Raw genomic sequence first — 13,335 nt, forward strand, 5'->3', positions numbered from 1 at the left:
AGCATCCCAGGAGGCTGACAAGGCTCGCCAAATGGCTCACGGCAGCCCATGCGCTGCATATTTAGAATCATAGAATCACTAGGTTGGAAAGGACCCACTGGATCATCAAGTCCAACTATTCCTATCAATCATTAACCCATGTCCCTCAGCACCTCATCCACCCGTCTTTTAAACCCCTCCAGGGAACGTGACTCAAACCCCTCCCTGGGCAGCCTCTGCCAGTGCCCAATGACCCTTTCCATGAAATATTTTTTCCTGATGTCAAGCCTGAACCTTTCCTGGTGGAGCTTGAGGCCATTCCCTCTCATCCTGTCGATATATGTTCAAGGCTGAGAAAGAGGAGATACGGTAAAGTCTAAGAGGGATACAGGGCTTATGGGTTCACAAGCAGGACCAGTCAGATCTCCTCTGAAGCATTGCCCCAATTAACACTTTTTGAATGTTACATCATGTAGAAAAGCATCCAATCTTAATTTCAAAATCACCGGTGAAGGAGAATCCATCATGAGATTTAGCAAATTGTTCCAATTGCTGATCGCTCATCCTGTTACCCTGAATTTGTCTAGCTTCACCTTTCAAACATCAGATCTTTGCATGCTAAATTGAAAAGCCCTCTGTCAACAATTTGCATCCTTTAACCTTCCCCTGGAGAGCTGCAGTCACTGCAGCGTGAGGAGCTTGCTCTAACCTTGAAACTGCCTCTGAATTTACGGCATGAAGGAACTCAGTAACAGAAGTTAAGAGGGGAGCACAGGGGATTTTGGGTCTGAATGAAAAGACAAATACTAAGAAATGATATGGAAAAAGGGTCACTGAAAGAAATCTTTCTTTGTACCAGACTGATGGGCTCACAGACGCAAAGCCTGGGGATGCAGTGTGGACACCAATAGCTCTGGGCTGTGCTGTAGAGCAGTCCAGGTGCCTGACAGGGGAGACATCCTTTCTTTCCACCCCTAGATCCTGTGGATGGCATCAGGAAACCATAGCAGGCTTTTGAAACGCTGAAAACAAGACATGATGCAAAAGCCCTGATGGAGGTGGTGACCCTGCCCATGACACCCTGATGGGGGGCTGCAGCCTTGGGCTGTGCCGTGGGAGAGGGCATCGCTGGCCCCACTCCACTTGCCAATGGCACAATGGGTCCCTTCACACCTGAAAGCGTTTTTATGGGGCTCCACCTCCCATACGCTGCAGATGACCTGAAGAGGTTGGTACCTGCCTGCACCTTGCCCCACTGCCAAGGCTTCAAGATTTTGGCCCCACGGTTGGTAGCACAGCAGGTTCCCAGGGCTGGTTGGTGACAAAGGGACATGTGCCCAACTACACCCCAGTAGAGCAGCTCTGGGAATGAGATCTGCAGTGCACGGTTCAGCTGCTGCAGGGTCATCATTTGCTGCTTTCCCACGGTGTGCAGCATTGCCTGTTGCACATCTTGGCCAAAACTGGCTCCGAGACCCTTCTTTGGTGCAAGACGCTGGGCTGGACCCAGGAGAGAGGGACAAGGTGGTCTTGGGGTTTCACTGTTACAGATCAATGCCCAGATGAGCTGTTGCATGACAAGGTGACCCACTGAGGTCCCCATCCTTCATTGCTTCGCTCTCAGCAGTGCCAGGAATTTACTTCAAAGGAAGACACTGTGCTGTTTTCTGGCTTGGTTCAACATTACCCTGAGTCATCTCCTCCTGGGCGGCCTGTTCTGCTGCACAGACCTGCGTGACAGGGTGCTTTTTGGGGATGGTTCCTGTTGTTTACCATCAGCTCCTTGTTTCCATGACAATGACTAACACAGAGGCTGACATCACGGAAAGGCCTGGCACGGTGACAGCATCTGCCAGCGCATTACAGGTATTTCCCCTCTCTGTGTGAGCATCACCCACGGCAGGGATGCAGCAGGTGCCTTCCTGCTTCTGTGCTGGAGCTGATCTCGAGAAGATCGCAAACTCTGGGAGTTTGTTACCTTTGCAGGAAAGTCCCAGCCCTTTGCCATCCAGGTACCAAAGTCCTGCACCAGTATCGTGACTATATTGCAATTAGTGCCTTGCAAAGCACCCAGACCACAGAAAGGAGGCAGAGAGCAGGGCAGGATGAAACCAGGCACATCAACACACGCATCTACGGACCAAGAGGGATTAAACATAACAAGAAAAGCAAAACGCTCCTTGCTGAACCCAAGATCAAGCCGTGGCTGAGGCAGCCTTTCCAGCACATGCTCTGGCACGCTTGCGCCCAGCCAGCCCCCAAGATCCCAAATGGAGCCTGACTGAGCCTCAGACCAGATCTCACATGCGAGGTAAATAAGTCAGGCAATGCCCAGGAGCAGAGGGCTGCCCTTTTGCTACCCTTTCTCAGCGGGGAATGAGATCTGACAGTCTGAACTCAAGGACTGAGCGCTCACTGGTGATTTAGGCTGAAAGCAGTTAGATCTAGAGGCAATCACGGGTGTCATGAGCATCCTCAGTGCTCTGTGGCCTCCAGAGATGTCTGTGTGGTCCTGTAAAGAGCAAAGGGGACAAGTGAAAGGCTGGGCTGTTGATTGCAACCATTGTCCTCTCCCCACTTGGGGAGGGTCAGTGCAGAGAGCAGAGCTGGGGTGCGCACTGCATGACAAAAGGGCCTGGGGTGATGCTTGGGGTGCAATGCCTTCGTTTAGACTCCCATCATAAACTTCCAGGCCTATTTTGCTGTCAGTGCTTGATGAAATTGCTCACCCGGGCGCGATCCCTCTGTCCTTGCAATCTCCCACCCTGTGCTGATCCCTGTGCGGAGCTCCCTGCCCCTGGTACCCGCTCCCATGGGCCCCTCCATCTCCCCTTTGCCAGCAATTTTGGGATACACTCTCCAAGCACGTGCCAGGGCAGGTGTTGGCCTCAGATAGCAGTTTTGAAGACTGAAAAGACATGAAGCACTGATTTGGTGAAGCTGCAAGTCCCTGCTATGGAGGCTTGCAGAGATGCTCTCCTCCAGGACACCCAAGCACCTCAGGAGTCTCAGTAATGCTTTTCACCAAGATGTGCATCTCGAGAGAGCTCAGGGACATCCCCAAGGGAGGTGGTTTGGGGACCAGCAGTACACAGCGTGCTTGAGGATGTATTTCAGCTGCTGCTTTTGCTTGCAGGTGGCTGAGGGGTAGGATTCCACTTGGGGCAGGGTGCTGAGGGACCCTAATACGATGCGCTAGGGAGGCAATGACCACTGAGTCCAACAGAGGGGTAAGAGCACTGGAAGGGCTGTCATCCAGCCAGGGACAAGGATAAAATCCAGATAGCATGCTAGAAAGGAAGTTTTACAGTGTAAATCCTTTGAGGCTGTTGCAATCCAACCACAGGCTGAACTCCACAGCGAGCTGCTGGTTCAGCCACTGCATTGGGAAGGGCCAGTTCTGCTGTGGAAATTGGCTTAATGAGAGACATCAAGTGACGATGAGTGGCACAAAGCAGGACAAAGCTGCATGAGCAGCCCAGTAGCAGGTCCTGCCACAGCCCCAAGGCTCTGCCCGCATCCCACGGCCCCTCCTGTGGGGAGGAGAGGCTGCGCTCTGGGTATTTCCAGCTGCTTTACTGCAGCTTTTCCAAAGCTGCCCACAAGCAAGGGGACGCCAGTGTGGGACAGCACACGCTGCTCTCTCGGGATGCAGGGCTCACTCTGCAATTTCCCTTCAGGGGACTCCTGCGATGCCCTAGCTGAAGTTTATGCTACACTGAGTCATTGCCAACTTGGTTGTTAATTCGTATTAGGGCCGATGTGAACACTGGCGTGATATTTCCTGGGATGATTTCAGACTGTTTACTGCTGCCATGTAACCATGGTGATTAATGCAGTGCCGCTCAACACGATAGTCCTATTAAACATCTACACGTGGGACTGTTTCCACCAGGGGTGAGTTTCCCAAGCCCTTGAGAACCATCACCCAGCTCCCCCTGTCCCTACCACAGCTTCTCCCTGCTCAGCTGCATCCTCTCCTCCTCATCTCCTGCCCCCAGAGAGGGCACCACAGTCACTGCTGGAGGGACTTGTTCTGTTTTGCCATGCAGTGACTAGACATACCCAGGGAGATTCCCAAAAATCCCTGGAGCACAGAGGCTCACGGGAGGGTGAACGCAGGGGCAGAGCCAATCCTGCATGCTGGTCCTCACAGCTTGGGCCAGCACTGAGCATCACCTTCAATCTGCACTTTAAAAATCCAGTTTAGAATCATAGAATTGTTTAGATTAGAAAAGACTGGAGGTTTAGGCTGAACATTAGGAAGAAATTTTTCACAGAAAGAGTCATTGGGCACTGGCAGAGGCTGCGCAGGGAGGGGGTTGAGTCACCTTCCCTGGAGGGGTTTAAGGCACGGGTGGATGAGGTGCTGAGGGACATGGTTTAGTGTTTGATAGAAATGGTTGGACTCGATGATCCAGTGGGTCTCTTCCAACCTGGTGATTCTATGACCTTTAAGCCCACTGAGTCCAACCTAACATATCACTGCCAAGCCACCACCAAACCTACCAGGAATGCTCACTCCAACACTTCCCTGGGCAATGCCTGACAAGTCTTTTGGTGAAGAAATCTTTCCTAATATCCAATTTAAACCTCCCCTGGTGCAACTTGAGGCCATTTTCTCTTTTCCTACCTCTTATTACTTAGGAGAAGAAAGCAGCGTTACTGTTGAACATCTCTCTGTAACCTCAGCGTAGCCAAAGCTCCCTGGGTTGGGCAGCACTCCTGCAGTGTCTCCGCAGCTCTGCCTCTCTTGTACGACATGAAGTACCTCACCATGTCATACACGCAACATCTTTTAGGATCATTTTCCTCCTGGCAGCCCTGATTCAATATTTATGAGGCTAATGCTGCTGTTAGTCCCTGCTCCTGCTGCTGAGTATTTCCTGAAGGATGCGGAGATGGAGGGGACCACATACAGGATCCTGGGCAGCATCACCACCGGTACAAGCCTGTGGGCATTTGTCAGCAAGAAATTACACGGTTTCTGTGCAACCCACAGAAACAATCACTGCGGAGCCCAGGGCAGGTCCTCATCTCCCTTTCCCAGCCCAACTCCGTGTGGCTGCCAGTCACTGGATCGAGCTGCTCCCAGGAGCAGTTTGGAGGAGTTGTTACTGCAGGGGGTCACCAATCCACGTGTCACCACCTATCCAGGGGTCACCTATCTGCAGCATGGCTTAAACGCTTCAGACAAACTGCAAGAGAAGAGCTGGGGGGAGAAAAACATCTTCCTGCTTTGCTTCTCTGCAAGCATCCACTGAATGAGCACCGGGGGCATCGTCCCCTGATCCCCTCTTCACCTGGAGTCTCTCAATGACTTATTTCAGGCAGAGCATCCCATAAACCCTGACCACGCTCCACAGGGATGCCCAGCACAGCAGAGGAGCTGCAGCAGGTACTGCTCTGCAAACTTTGTCTCTATGGGGTTGTTGTAGGATGCTGGACCATGACAGTGCTCTGCCACAGGCATTGTGAGAACGCTCCAAGGGAGCTGCTGCTCTTTATTGTACAGTCTGGAGTTGCTCCTGCCGTGGCAAACCATGAACAATCTACACACCATAAAGAACAGACCTTTACAGCAGACCTGAAACCCAGCTACATGGCACCCTGCTGACGTGGTGTGGCCAAACCCTGCCCTCCTGGAGGGACAGCAAAGGCCACCTCCTCTGCCTGCCCTGGCCAAGCCTTTGCAAGGAGAGACCTTCATCTAAGGATAAGCTCCTTTCTCCAGACCAAGCAGGGGTGTGGGGCGGTGGGGACCCTACCTGACCAAGGGCACAGCCCTCCCTGGAGGTGACAACCTCTGGCAAACCCCTCAGCCTTTTCAATATTAACCTGCATCCCAAGGAGGCTTCTATTTCATCTCCAACTATTGTGTTTTTCTGACATATTTATGAGTCCTCCATCTCATTAATCTAGGGAGTATTCATAAGACTTTCCTTTCATGCTAGAATAGCTAAGGGCAAAAGCCTCTATTTATCTGTTTGGTGCCAAGGAACCTTTCTCAAGAGTCAGCTGGATGAAAGGTTTTCACCTTTTAAAATCCTTAATGGAGTTTTCCCAGCAATATGTCTTATGTGTTTTAGGAAAAAGCTTCCTCTTTACGGCGTGCCTCGGGTTCATTTCTTTTATTACCTTGACAAGATAACATTCACCTTCTCTTGCAACGCCTGCCTTTCTTTCCCCAGCCCACATCACCCTCACACAGCATTCCAGCTGAATAGTGATCTGTCATGGTAACAGCCTTACCAAATAGCCTTTAAAATAAAAAAATCAAAATAAAACATGCTACAAAACGTCACCTAAGGAGCTTTGTGCTCAAATTGCCTTTGGAGGGACAAGCCTGGGTGCTCTGCCCTCCGCAGGAACCTTCCTGACCTACCACAGGTGGGACCCAGCGTGCTCTGTCCAAGCCAAAGTTTCACCTTTGGCATTCATTTAGAATCATAGAACCATTAAAGCTGGAAAAGACCTCTGAGCTTACCCCATCCAGCTGTCAGCCCAACCCCATCGTGCCTCCTAAACCACATCCCAAGGTGCCCTGTCTATATGCTTTTTGAAACCCTCCAGAGATGGAGACTCCGCTGCCCTGGGCAGCCTCTGCCAAGGCTTCATCACTCTGTCACTAGAGAAATCTTTCCTCATGTCCAAACTAAACACCCCCTGGTACAACTTCAGGTCATTTCCTCTCATCTTAACCCTTTTACTTCGAGGTGCAAACACTGCTCCATGCACGCAGAGGAGCGTTGCAGGAAGCCTCCTGCCCAGACTTGGACGTGGCCAAAATCGGGCTCAGGACAGGGACCACCAGCCGGTCCCCGCCTGCAGGGTGTTTCATTGATGGAAACAGCCTGCCCATCTATAATTCTTCATTCCAGGCTGGCCAAGTACTCGTTTCCAGGGCCCTATAAATAATAATAACTGCTGAGGTCTGGGCTGATTCCCCACGTGAGGCTCCTTTCCATTAGAGCACTCTCTAGTAATTGCTTTTCATTTATTTTTTTTTTCAGGGGTCGTCTTAACAGTGTATCTAAATCAATATTGTAATTAAAACAAAAATATTTCAGAAGAGCCACAGAGCAGTAAAAACAGAAAAGCAATTACAGGAAACCTTCAAGCATTAGCACCGAAAAGGAAATAAAAGAATTAAAAGCTTTCAAACCCCCGTTTGAAACATTTACAAAAACATTTTGGTTGCAGCAAATGGCCTTTAAAGCATTCCCTTCTGGGTGGGCCACAGTTTGTGTTTCACGCTATTTTGATGTATGCTGGCCTGAAGCACATCAGGACTATTTCTCCTGGGTTTCTGCCCTCACGTTCTCCCTCCAGGTGTGTCCATACACACGTACACCCACACGCACAGATTTGGGCTTAAGCCTTCTTTCAGCAAAGATTCAAACCAAGCCCAACCACTTCCCTCGCCTAATTACCTCCCACCTCACTGCCTGGACCAAACCCGAGAGTCAGTACCAGCCGTCCCACTGTGGCTTCACTGCTACCACCAACTCAACGTGCTCGCACTCTGGCTTCACAGCCAGCCTCAAGTTGAACCACAGCATCATATTCCCCCTCCCAACACACTGCAACTGCCCAAATAAAGGAAAGTGCCACGCGGTGAAGCCCTCCCCAATTATCCGATCAAGCAGAGAGAAGGAGCAAATGTGTAGGAAACAGATGGGACCAGTGCTGGCTTGAGAAGTCAATCTGTTTGTCTACTAATTATTTAATATACCAGACAATTTCAATACTTAACCCCCTTGATCCCAGGAGTTGCTTTGCTGTTAAGTATGGGAGTCAGGCAACGCGTGACTCATTAGCATTTAGCATCAGGAGCTGCGGATTAGCCAACATTGAAGCTTTGAATTAAAAATGAACAGGAGTCAGACAGCTTATCCATCATCCATGAGGAAGATGTCAACCTTGGATATCGCAGCCATCATTGTAATTGCCAGTGATACTCATCTATAAGAGCAATCCAGCAGCATCACTCTCCCTTTGCCACCGTCCTGGCACTGGCTCTGCCCGCCTCCCCCTTCTCCTTGCAAAAGTCCCAGCTGCTTGGGGAAAGACCTGGTGCCGAGTCCCACCTTGAGGCACAGGTACTACTGGCCACGGGGAGGACCCCACTATCCCCTGCACCACACACAGAGACAGGGATGGATATAAAGGGGTCACCTGCCCCACATGCGATGCTGTCCAGCATGTCTGATGATCCCACTTGAAGCTGAGAGTCTTGGATTAAGTAACAGAGCACAGTTCAAGATAAAGTGATAAGCAGGGCGTGCTATAAATTAAAGCTGCTCTGGATAAAGGACAGAAGCGAGGCGCGATAGCTCTGGAGTGAAGCAGCAGTGACTGGAAAGGGGCCGTCCCCACAGCTCGACCCTCCAGCTTTCAGTGCCATTGCCACCCCAGAGTAAATATTACGTGGGCTCTAATGGTATCTGAAAGGCAGGATCAGGACACAAGCCTTTGGAGATTCACAGGTACCTTCTTTTCCTGGCAGCACTAAGAAGAAACGCAAGGCTTAAATAAAACATGAAAAAAGGTTCTGAAGGAGCACGCTGGCTGACTCCCTTTGCAAGGTGCTAACACAGCCCAGCCATTAACGACCCAGCCCTGGCTCACAAGTCAAGCAGGACCAGAGGCATCTCTTCCCCGGGTGCCTACACCCACCTTGGCCACACCAGCAGCTGCCTTGAGCAGTGCCCAGGGCCAGGCTCTGCCCCAGCAGCTCTGGTCTCTGCGTGCCGGCACCTCTGCCACCAGCCACACCGCTCTCGTCTTCAGCCAAGGCAGAAGGCTGCTTCTTGCACCATCCAGCCCCTTTATCTGCTCTCCTTCCTCGTCCTGGGGCTCTGTTCCCTGATCCCCCTCTAACTGGGACCAGTTTGGCCACATACCCTTCCCTGGTGGCTCACAGCTGGGCTGGAGCAGCATCGATCTCTGAGCAGATGTTAGCTTGAGCAGCATCCTCCCCCGCTGGGAGCTCAGCAGCAGCACGGAAGGGGGTGTTTTTACGATGTCCCATAATTTTTGAGTAGCTCAGTGTTAACTCTTCCCTCCTTGGCTTTATAGCTGCAAGGTCATGTAAATCTCCGGTACATTATTCATCACTCTGCCCACATTTTGCTGCCTACGTGGAGGAGAGATTTGCACGCGGGCACCCACAACAGCAACAGGCTGTGCCGAGCGCTGTGTTACAGGCAGCACGGGGCTGGACTCCGACACCCTGTTCGCATCCAGGGAAGAGAGTGGAAACACCGGCACTGCTAACAGACTCATCTTTGGGGCAGGCGCATCGACATCCTGGGCAATTGCTTCCTATTTGCTAGCCCTTGCTAAGCAGACCTGCCGGCAGAGCCACGAAAGCATGTTGGGCTCTCAAATCCTGGGTGAAATCCAAGGTCCTGGAGTCAAGTGATGGCCACATTGCACCTTCCATTGAAACATAAAATGTTTCTCCTGCATGAGGTTTAACAAGGCCAAATGCCAAGTCCTGCACTTGGGGCACAACAACCCTGAGCAGCTACAGACTAGGAGAAGTCTGGCTGGAAAGCTGCCTGGAGGAGAAGGACCTGGGGGTGTTGGTTGACAGCAATTGAGCATGAGCCAGCAGTGGCCCAGGTGGCCAAGAAGGCCAATGGCATCTTGGCTTGGATCAGAAACGGCGTGACCAGCAGGTCCAGGGAGGTTCTTCTCCCTCTGGACTTGGCACTGGTGAGACCACTCCTCGAATCCTGTGTTCAGTTCTGGGCCCCTCACCACAAGAAGGATGTTGAGGCTCTGGAGCGAGTCCAGAGAAGAGCAACAAAGCTGGGGAAGGGGCTGGAGAACAGGCCTTATGAGGAACAGTTGAGAGAGGTGGGGGTGTTTAGCCTGGAGAAGAGGAGGCTGAGGGGAGACCTCATTGCTCTCTACAACTACCTGAAAGGAGGTTGTAGAGAGGACGGTGCTGGGCTCTTCTCCCAAGTGACAGGAGACAGGATGAGAGGGAATGGCCTCAAGCCCCACCGGGGGGAGTTAGACTGAACATTAGGAAAAGATTTTTCATGGAAAGGGTCATTGGGCACTGGCAGAGGCTGCCCAGGGAGGGGGTTGAGTTACCTTCCCTGGAGATGTTTAAGGGACAGGTGGATAAGGTGCTGGGGGATGTGGTTTAGCGATTGATGGGAATGGTTGGACTCGATGATCCAATGGGTCTTTTCCAACCTAGTGATTCTATGGGTGCCTGCTGCTCAGTCCACCTGCCCAGATCACATCTCACCCCTGTCCAGGTGAGTAGTCAATGCCCAGCATCACTCTGCCATGCCAACCATAGCCAACCACCAGCATCACCACCTCCTGAGTGCCAAGGCAGGTCCCGCATCTCCCTGGGACAGGAAGGGACAGATTAGGCTCCTATTTGTCAGCCTATATGAAACCATCACTTCCCTTCTCCTCTGTTTTATTAAATTCATCTGGTTTTTATGAGAAAATATAATTACAAGAGAAAAGGTCACTGTTATCGCTGCTCCATCATTAGGGGTCATCCAAGCTGTTTATTGCATCTCATCTCAGCTGATCAAAGCCCAGGCAGCTCAGTGACTGGCTCAGGGATGCCTCGAGTGCATGAAAACCGTTTGGGTTGCCATTGAGCAAATGCTGCCTGACTTTCTGCTTACATATTTCACAAGTATTTTATCCCCACAACTCCAAAGACCACAAAGCAGCATCCTGCCACCCTGGGGATGGTGTGAGTTTGCTAACCAGAGGGATGAGACCCTTCCAACCACCCTTAGCTGGTGCCCACCAGCAAGCTGGCATGGAGGGATGTTGCAAGGAGACTTTTTGCTCATTTTTTCTAACTTTAGCTGATAAAGGAAAAAGAAAAGCTCGTTTCTCTGATTTACAACTCCTGGACTCAGCAGGGTCCCCAGGAAAGCTTCCTGGAGAGGAAGATTAGCGTGGGATCTTAGGGCCAGCCAAAGCCTTTGGAAAGAGGCACTGGGTGCCTTGTTCCACGTTGGGTTTTGTCACTGAGGGTACGTCTGATGGGTCCAAGGCAGAGAAGAACCACACGCACAGAGAAGCCATCCAGCTCGTATCAAGCCTTGAGTCTCCACTGAGCCCCCTGGGGCAGCAGAGCTCTGGGTGAGAGGCAGGGCAGCTTTATTGAGAGGTGTCTCCCAGGCCTCCTGTCACCACTGCTCTGTAACCCCTTCTGTCTGCCAGCAGCACAGGAGCTGGTGAGACCCTCCCCACTGCTGTGACCCAGCCCCACACGCCCAGTGGCCACAGCTTGCCCTCTCTCAGGGTGGCACTAGGTAAGACCATCCCCAGCACAACCTGTGAGCACTCTGGGGAGACAAATACTCATGCAACAAGACAAATCAGGACTGTTGCAAAAGATAAGGAGACTTCTGCATCATCCCGAGACAGCAGGCAGCGTCCAAAGGCAAAACAAAGTGACCACACTCAGGGGGTGAAGGCAGAGATGCTTCATCCCAAAAGATGTCCCCGGTCTCCAGCTGGCCCTGCCCCATGACAGCAATATTTGCTGATTTTCCAGAAAGGAGGTTTCTGCACAGGAGCAAGGCACCACCACATGGGGAAGGGAGAGAAGGGTTGCAGGTCTCCCCCAGTCCTGGCAGCACCTCTCATCCCCTGCTCACCCTCTCTCAGCTACACACTCTGTTCTGGTGTCCCCAGTTCTATAGATGTCCGTGCTGCTGGGGTAAGAAGGTGCTCCAAGCGTCACGGGGATGCTGTGCTGCAGGAGGTCATCCTACAGCCACGTCTTCAGGGAGATATCCTCATCCATGGGCATTATTTGGGGGGTCAGTCGTGGGCTCCTGTGGAGCACCAAGCAATCTCAGCTTCCACCCACCAGCAAAACACCTCTGGAGAGGGCAGGTTTTGGGCACCTTTCCTGCCTCGCTGGCAGGATTTCACCTGATGTAAGTGATGTAGCAAGAAGCAACTTGTTCTTTTCCGCTCATGCATTTCTCTTGCTCCTTGGTGGCTGGGGATTCATGCCAGGACCCATCTTTCCTCTCTCCCTCCCTGGCTCTGGCTGTTCCTGTCTTCTGCTGCTCCGGAGAGGGCTGCAGCCAAATCCTGACGGCTGGCTGGGTGCAGGGGAGGCTCTTTCCTCAGCGCTCTCTCCCCCACACGCTCCCTTTTCTCCTCTGAACTGGCAGCGCAAGCTTCAGGCAGGTGAAAATTGATTTGCAATGAACTGGTGCCCTGCCAACGCCTGACTCATCCATTCACTCTGCAGACGGGCCCCCCCCACCACTCAAACCATCACGCTGCGGAGCGGAGAGGGAGCGCTGCAAGAGAGCACAGACGTTCAGGAGTTTGAAAAAGACTGGCAAAAACACTAACACAAACCCAAGCTGCACAGCGGGATTAATGAGGAGGCACAGCACGCGGAGGCGATATCAAGAATTTACACAGCTGAAGGCAGGCAGCAAAAGGTGAAAATTGGGAACCAAAACCCCCCAAGCAAGAGGAGATGGCAAGAGGATGTCTGGGGAGGGAAAGGTGCTCAACTGAGCCACAGCGAGAAGTGCAGCACATGGAAAGATGGAAAGCTACAGCCACAAGAACTCACAAACAGCTTGTGCTCCAGCTCCATTTCCTTGTTAATCCAGCATTGTGTGTGGCTAAGGTGCTGGTGGGCTGGAAGAGCGGGTCTCAAGGTCTCTATCTCACATGAGCCAGTCCCTTGCTTGTGAATCATAGAATCATAGAATAACCAGGTTGGAAGAGACCCACCGGATCATCCAGTCCAACCATTCCTATCAAACACTAAACCATGTCCCTTAGCGCCTCATCCACCCGCCCCTTAAACACCTCCAGGGAAGGTGACTCAGTCAAGGGGGCACCAATTTGCCCCCCAGGACAAGAAACATCTAAGGCTGGAGCTGCCATTAATCAGCACCAACCTTGGGAACCCACTCCTCCCACTGTTGGCTGCAAGAGCTTATCATCAACACCGGCTGCCTCTCCCTGCTCCCAGGGAGGGATTTAACAGCACTGCTTTGTCACTGTTGATGGATGCAGGATTGCTAGAACTCACCAAGCCGCATCCCTGGTTTATCCCAGTGCCCACCCGCCGGCTGAGACCTGTGTGGGGTGGCAAGGAGCAGCCTTCCTCCAGAGCCACGCTTACCCATCCTGCCCTCAAGCTCAGCCAGGGACACCTCAAAGCTAAGAAACTGGCGTCAAAGCACCCTCAGAGTCAGCATGGGGATGCAAGATCCACTGGGGATTTACACCAAGAGCATCCCTTGGCTGCTGAGCTGGCACAGCTGGAGCCCAGAAGCTAGAGGGGCTGGACCTCAAGGGTGGGATGGAGAACCATGC

Source organism: Phaenicophaeus curvirostris, chromosome 15 (genome assembly GCF_032191515.1).
Source record: "Phaenicophaeus curvirostris isolate KB17595 chromosome 15, BPBGC_Pcur_1.0, whole genome shotgun sequence".
NCBI classification, from domain to species: domain Eukaryota; kingdom Metazoa; phylum Chordata; class Aves; order Cuculiformes; family Cuculidae; genus Phaenicophaeus; species Phaenicophaeus curvirostris.